Source organism: Nomascus leucogenys, chromosome 15 (genome assembly GCF_006542625.1).
Source record: "Nomascus leucogenys isolate Asia chromosome 15, Asia_NLE_v1, whole genome shotgun sequence".
Taxonomy (NCBI): Eukaryota; Metazoa; Chordata; class Mammalia; order Primates; family Hylobatidae; genus Nomascus; species Nomascus leucogenys.
In genome coordinates this window covers 8321295-8328256 of record NC_044395.1, presented here as the reverse complement: position 1 = coordinate 8328256, position 6962 = coordinate 8321295, and the positions used below count along the sequence as shown (strand labels likewise).

At 48.5% G+C, this 6962-nt stretch overlaps 1 protein-coding gene across 5 annotated transcripts in view; it reads right to left on the bottom strand.

Annotated features, from left to right (window-relative positions):
- KIRREL3 (kirre like nephrin family adhesion molecule 3) overlaps positions 1 to 6962 on the bottom strand; it is a 581266-nt gene that overhangs the window by 258551 nt on the left and 315753 nt on the right. The gene's annotated exons all lie outside the window — the stretch shown is intronic.

The window sequence follows — 6962 nt, the reverse complement described above, 5'->3', positions numbered from 1 at the left end:
ACTGAAAAGGTCATATTTAGGACCTGGGTGAAGGAAGAGCGGGCATCACAGAGCTGCTGTGGGTGTGTGCACAAATTCTGTGTACTAGGTCTGTGGGTTCTGCAGGACTCAAAATCAATTGCTGAAACACTTCTTTAATGTGTTCCCTCCTATGCATTCTGCTATGCATAGTCACCCTCTCTTCCCTCTCGGTTAGAGTGGGTGACACTGATCATGTAACCTATCCTCTCTGAAGCACAGTTTCCTCATCTGCAAAATGAGGATGATATATCCTCCTCCAGGGTTGCTGGGAGGATGAAGTGAGGTGAATCTGGCGATCCAGGGTTGCTGGGAGGATGAAGTGAGGTGAATCTGGTCATACAGGGTTGCTGGGAGGATGAAGTGAGGTGAATCTGGTGATACAGGGTTGCTGGGAGGATGAAGTGAGGTGAATCTGGTGATACTGAGTAGGTGTGCAATCAGTATTTGTTTTTTCCTCCCACTCCTTTACCAGGCCTTTTTTCCCCTCAGATGTGATGACCTCTGAGTGCTGAGCTTTTTTGTCAATTTTTTAAAGACAGTGGTCCCCAGCCTTTTTGGCACCAGGGACGGGTTTCATGGACGGCAATTTTTTCGTGGACCTGGGTAGGGGGTGGTTTCTGGATGAAACTGTTCCATTGTAGATCTTCAGGCACTAGTTAGATTCTCATAAGAGGCACCCAGCCTAGATCCCTCACATGCGCAGTTCACAATAGGGCTGCTGCTCCTATAAGAATCGAACGCCTCTGCTGATCTGGCAGGAGGCAGAGTTCAGACGGCAGTGCCCACTCACCTGCCGCTCACCTCCTGCTGTGTAGCCTGGTTCCTAACAGGCTGCAGACCGGTACCCCGGGGCTGGAGATCCCTGTTCTATGAGGCTAGGAAATCTGGTAAAGTAATTCACCCTAAGATGCCATTAAATTACTATGACCTCCTGGGCTCAAGCAATCCTCGCACCTCAGCCTCCCAAGTAGCTAGGACTTCAGGCATGCACTACCGTGCCTGGCTAATTTTTTTGACTTTTAGTAGAGATGAGGTCTCACCATGTTGCCTAGGCTGGTCTTGACCTCCTGAACTCAAGTGATCTTATTGCCTCAGCCTCCCAAAGTGTTGCAATTACAAGCGTGAGCCACAGCACCGGGCTACTTTGTTACTCTTTAGGGGTATTGGAAATATTAAGAAAATACAGCAGGGAGAGATTGATTTTTAGGATTTAAGAAGAACAAGAATAGTTTTGGGAGTTCTGGGAGCTACTTCCAAGGGCATCTGGAAAGTAGAGTTGCGGTTGTGAAGTATTAGAACGTGTGGATAGTCTGATGGTTTGCAAGTGAATGGGACCGACTGCGGGGTCTCTGGACGGCTCCCCAGAGGGCCGTGGTCCACAAAGGGAAACACCGTCCCATCCAACTCTGAGAAATGGGCCTGGGCATCCACTGCTTTCACCGAGGGTCTCTGCATGACTTTAGGAAAGTCACTAGCCTCCTTTAACCCTCTGTTTCTTACCTGCAAAATGGGAAGAGTAAGGGCGCCCATCTTGGAGGAGATTTGGCACGTGATGCTCAGCACATTGCCCGACACATACTAAGTGTTCGGTCACTGCTCATGATCGGCCAGGGCACTGGTGCAGAACCACAGGGATCACAGAGAACTTAGGAACATGGGTCTGAAGGATAGAAGCTGAAAATCAGTGTGCTGATATCCCCCCTTTTTTCTATCAGGAGTGAATGTCTCCAATTAGGCTCCATTCAGCAGGCCTAGCAGCCTCCTCTCTCTTGGGATGCAAACTGCTTATGTGGCAGAAACAGGAAGCCATCTTGAAAGCCTGGCCAGGCCCCAGACATGCATGGGTCCACCTACCGTCCATCTACTGTCACTGAGTCGCTCCTGCCCAGGTCCCCTTTCAGGGACTGTCGTAGGCTGTGGCCTCAGAGGTCCCTTACAGGGTGGTGGGACCCAGGGCCCAGGGTTTGGCTCCAGGTTTTTGGGCAGCTGCGCCTTCATTCTGAAGGCAGCTTAGCATGGCACTGTCTGATCTGCTGACAGTCGTGACCCTGCCACCTGCTCAGTGGGCTGGCATCTTGGGGGAGCACCTTGGGCAGGGCTGCCCAGAGCCCTGGAACTGGACTCTCCCTGTGCAGGGCAAATGGGAAGGAGATGTGTGCAATAGGGTGGGAGGAGCCGGGCTGCAGGCTGCAGACTCTGCCTCTGTGCCTGTTCTGGGAAAGCCCCTGGGCTTGCTGGACCCATTTCTGCCCTTCTGAAAGAGGGAGTTAGACCAGATTGGGGCTTTCAACACTGCTGATATTTTGAACAGTAGAATCCTTATCACAAATTCGATGGAAACAGAGAAGTGATACATTAAAAACACATCGAAGCAAAATCTCCTGGTTGAACTGGCTTCCCTGCACCGCCAAAGTTGTTCCAAGGTGCCTCCACAAAGCCTCAGGGCTCTGAGGGTGTTCGGGAAACCACAGGTGTCCATGGTGCCTGCCATGCTATGTTTTCACCTGGCTGATGTGTCACTTCAGGATTCTGATGAATTTCCCCTACCAGGTCCAGTCAGAATCGACTCGCTGATGATCAAAAAAGAGAGGACACTTAGAATTAAATTCATTTCTTTGGGTCAGTCTCCTCCTTTGTCTGCACTTTCTGAGAAGGCATTTATGATGCCAGTGTGACTTATTGTTATCCTGGTAGGTACTGAAGCTTGTAAAGGCCACCTAATCACTTTGCTTTGATATTCATTAGTCATTTTACACCTCTAAAGGAAGGAAAGGTGCGGCAGGCTGCGTGTGTGGGAGGGGAGAGGTAGTGTTGGCTTGCTCCACGGCGGGTGGGACCTGGGAAGTGGGAGAAGTTGATGATCTGGTCACTAATGGTCCTCAGCAGGACAGGCTTCTTTGTCCTTGTCTCCCCCTCCCTTTTGTCCTCTTCTCTCTTCCTGTCTCCCTCATTTCTGGTTTCCCTCTTTTTCTCCTTCTTGTTCTTCTCCTCTAATATGGAAGGAACGTTAGACACACATTCCTGTAGATGCTGGAGTGGAAAGGCAGGTTGGAGGAAATACAAAGATGAAGCACACAGTCAATCTCTTCAAGGAGGTCATGGCCAAGTGTGCAAGGGGACCTCGAAGAAGCCCAGTGTGACAAGGATTGAGAGGTGTGCTCGAGATGTGCTGAGAGCAGAGGAGAGCCCCAGCTCTGCATTGGGGAGTCAAGCGCAGGGCGGCAGATGCTTGGGGTCACATGAACACGCAATTGAGCAACACAACATACTCACACAGGGCCTCTCTCACACCCAGCACTGGGCAGGTTTTGTGCAGGAGAACTTCCTGAAGGAGACCTGGAGACAGAAATTCTTTGGGAAGGAGATGGGGTAGCTGCCTTACCAGAGGGAGCGGGATTTCTCAGACTCCGCCATCTTCCCACCTCCACACAAGCTGATGAGACTGGCTCAGAAAACGGATCTGCCCCCAGTGCATAATAATAGCAGTGATAATTAATAATCTATAGTTAATGAGATTAAATTAATAATTATTTTAATTATGACATGTTTTCCTCCTCTCTTCCCCCTGCCAGGGCAGGCTTGGCACTTCCCAGGATTACAGTCATAATGGTAACAGATAAACCTTAATTAAAACATTCCAAAATACCATGGCTGAGTTAAAGTGCTGCGACACACACATCTTTTCCATCTCATTTTGAGCTCTTGCCTATGACGGCGAATGTCTCCCCACCGTAGGCAGCATCCCGGCGGTTCAGAGCTGTTGCCCACACGGCGTTCAGTGATGTTTGCCAGGGTGACTCCACGCCCCTTGGGGGCAGATGGCAGACCCACTGGATTGGGGCCACTTGAGCCTTTTCCCTCGTGCTGGGCTCTCCACATGGCGTCCCGTGCCTACTCAATGCTGAATCTGCTTCCCATGTGCACAGCTTACTCCTTTGTTCCACCCGGCTCTGCCTCTGTTCCCCTCACCTGCTTCTTCTCAGGCCCAGGTAGACCCGAGGAAAGGATTGTTGGCTCTGGCTCTGTAGGCACTGCTCCTGAGGTGTGGGCAAACCCTGCCTCAGGTGGCCCCCGAGTCCATCAGCAGCTCCTTCCCTGTGGTCTGAGTTACCGGCAGGGTCTCCGCGTTCTGCCTCCGCGTTAAGCTTCTGCTCCACAGCCCACCCACCTGCAGGGGCTTCCTCACGTGTGGCGCGGCTGTGGAGGCAGGTCTCCACGGATTGTATGGTTTTCCCAAGGCCTGCTCCGGACTGGTGGCCTTTTCATGGTGGTTAGCATTCTTTCATTAGTCCACTCACATATTTTTCACTCATTACTAAACATTTATGGGCCATTCTAGGAACTGTGCTTGGTGATGAGCTGCAGAGACAGAAGACACCATCCTATTTGTATAAGCCTTGTGGGTCCGTGGAAGAGAATGGAAGATACACAAACAAAGGGAGTCCCAAGCTGAATGCTCTGATAGGGTCAGTGCTGGCCAGTGAGCGGGGAGGGTGGGGAGGGACTGTGCATTCCTGCGCATGCGACCCTACACTGAATTTTTTTATTATTATTTTATTTTAATTTTGAGACAGAGTCTCACTCTGTGGCACAGGCTGGAGTGCAGTGGCATGATCTTGGCTCACTGCAACCTCGGCCCCTTGAGTTCAAGCAGTTCTCCTGCCTCAGCCTCCCAAGTAGCTGGGATTATAAGTGCCTGCTCCCACCCCTGGCTAATTCCTGTATTTTTAGTGGAGAAGGGGCTTCACATGTTGGCCAGGCTGGTCTCGAACTCCTGACCTCAAGTGATACACCCACCTTGGCCTCCCAAAGTGCTAGGATTACAGGTGTGAGCCACTATGCCTGGACCCTACACTGAATTTTGAAACATAAGAAGGAGTTATCCAGATGATAAGAGGGGAAGGAAGGTCACATTGAGAAGAGTCACATTCGGAAGGCCTAACAGAGATGACATCCCTGGAACTGCAATAGAGGAGTGTGGCTGGAAGGCAGGATGATGAGGATGACAGGCCAGAGGTGAGGTTGCAAGTGTGGTTGGGACCAAGACCACAACTCATGTTCAAAGCACGTCCAAGAAGGCTCGAGTTCACGAACGGGTGCATCAAAGAACCATGCCCCAGAAAGAAGCTAAGTAATATCTACAACACTGTCATCAAACGTGCTGAGCCCTGCCTTGTGCCAGGCAGTGAGCTAGTCCTTATTTTCACACCTGGCTTTCTTGCCTAAGCAAATTCAGAGTCGCCCTAATTTGGGTCATTTGCGTCACAAAGCTGCCTTCAAATTAGCACAGAGAGGGAAAAATTAACACATATCTCCCAACATAACATCCCAAATTTACCTAGCCCAGAGTTTTAAAAAATTTATATTTTTTAACCTTTATACCCAAGAAAGCAGGCCATCTCACCCAGCTGGAAGCTCTCCAGTAAAGAATGAACAAAAATCCACACCAAAACTTCTAGATATTCCCATGGAGCTGCTAGTTCTGGAAACACTATGGGGGAAATTGCAGGGTTTTCTATTAGTTTGAAGGAGGTCTACTTCCTGAGACATTCTTCTGCTACCATCTCTTGCATGCTCAGTTCATTGATTGATAGATTAAATCATTGATATTTTTCCCCATTGCTTCAATCAACAAATTTACATTGCACTCTCCTACATGCCAAGCATTGTTTTGGACGTTGGGGATACAAAGAATAAATGCTCTGAGGCCCCTATTCTCAGAGTGCTCAGTCCAATGAGAAACTAGAAAAGTCTGCAGGTAATGACAGGCAAAGAGAGATGTGGTGAAATGGCCGTGGGAGCACAGCCTTGAAGAGATGCCCGGTGAGGCACAGGCTCCACTGCCAGCGAGGGAGAAAGCCCTCCTAGGTCCGAAGCAGCAAAAGAAAGCATCTAGAAAAAGGAAATAAAGGGCTGTAGGTGTATCAAAGGTATTCCAGTGCTAGTTAAATTTGAGAGAGAAATCATTTTATTTATGAAAATGTCAAGGGGAAGAAGATGCATAACTTCTTTAGGAATGACTCCTGCCTCTGCTAGTATGTCAATTCTGAGAGGCCTAAAATAATTTGGGCTTGAAGATGGATGGCGGTGGAGAGCTTGGCCTTATTGCCAACACTGTAAATTAGCAGTACCAAGAGCAGCTTTCTCCCGCCTGTCCCACTTCTGGTCTCTGGCTACCTCTTCACCCAGCTCTGGCCACAGTCAGATGATCTCTGATGAGTGCATTCAATCACCTTCCTTTTCCATTTGGAACATGATTGTGTGCATGCTGTACATAAGAGATATTGATTGCAAATAAGTTGTTGACTGGAAGACATGCCTCTGTGGACATGTTTGGGTGGGGGGTGGAGGGGAAATAAAATTAAAAAGAGAGTAAGAAAACACCTATGGCCCCCAGTTGGAAACTTCTCAAATATTTGAAGCTAACAATGTTTTGGTTGCCTATTTCTTTTTTTCCTTTTTTTTTTTTCTAGGAGCTAAACGTCAATATTGCATTTATTGCTGAACAAACTAAAATCATAACAAAGATAATAAAAGGAGAGTTAGCCTCAGCTTTCTGCAGAGAATGATTGGCACTTTTGAGCCCTGGATTGGTTGGGCCTTTATCTTAGCTGCGTCAGCTCATAATTAAACAATAAAAGGAGGAATTGTTACTTGCTTTGAATATATAGAGTCAGTTTTCTGTAAGGAGGGGGCAGTGTGTATTTTATAAGCCCTGTTGCTGTCCCAGTTTTCTGTAAGAAGGGAAATGTGGGTATTTTAAAAACTCTCTTCTTGTCTCTGTCAGTGCTAAAAGACTCAGAGATGACATGATAGCTGTCACAAGAAATTTCTGCTTAGTAACAATGAACACTCAGAGCTCTTTAGGCCTGAAGAGGAATGGGAAGATGATGAGGCAGGGGGAAATAAAAGCAAGAAAATGGTAGAACAGGAAGATTTCT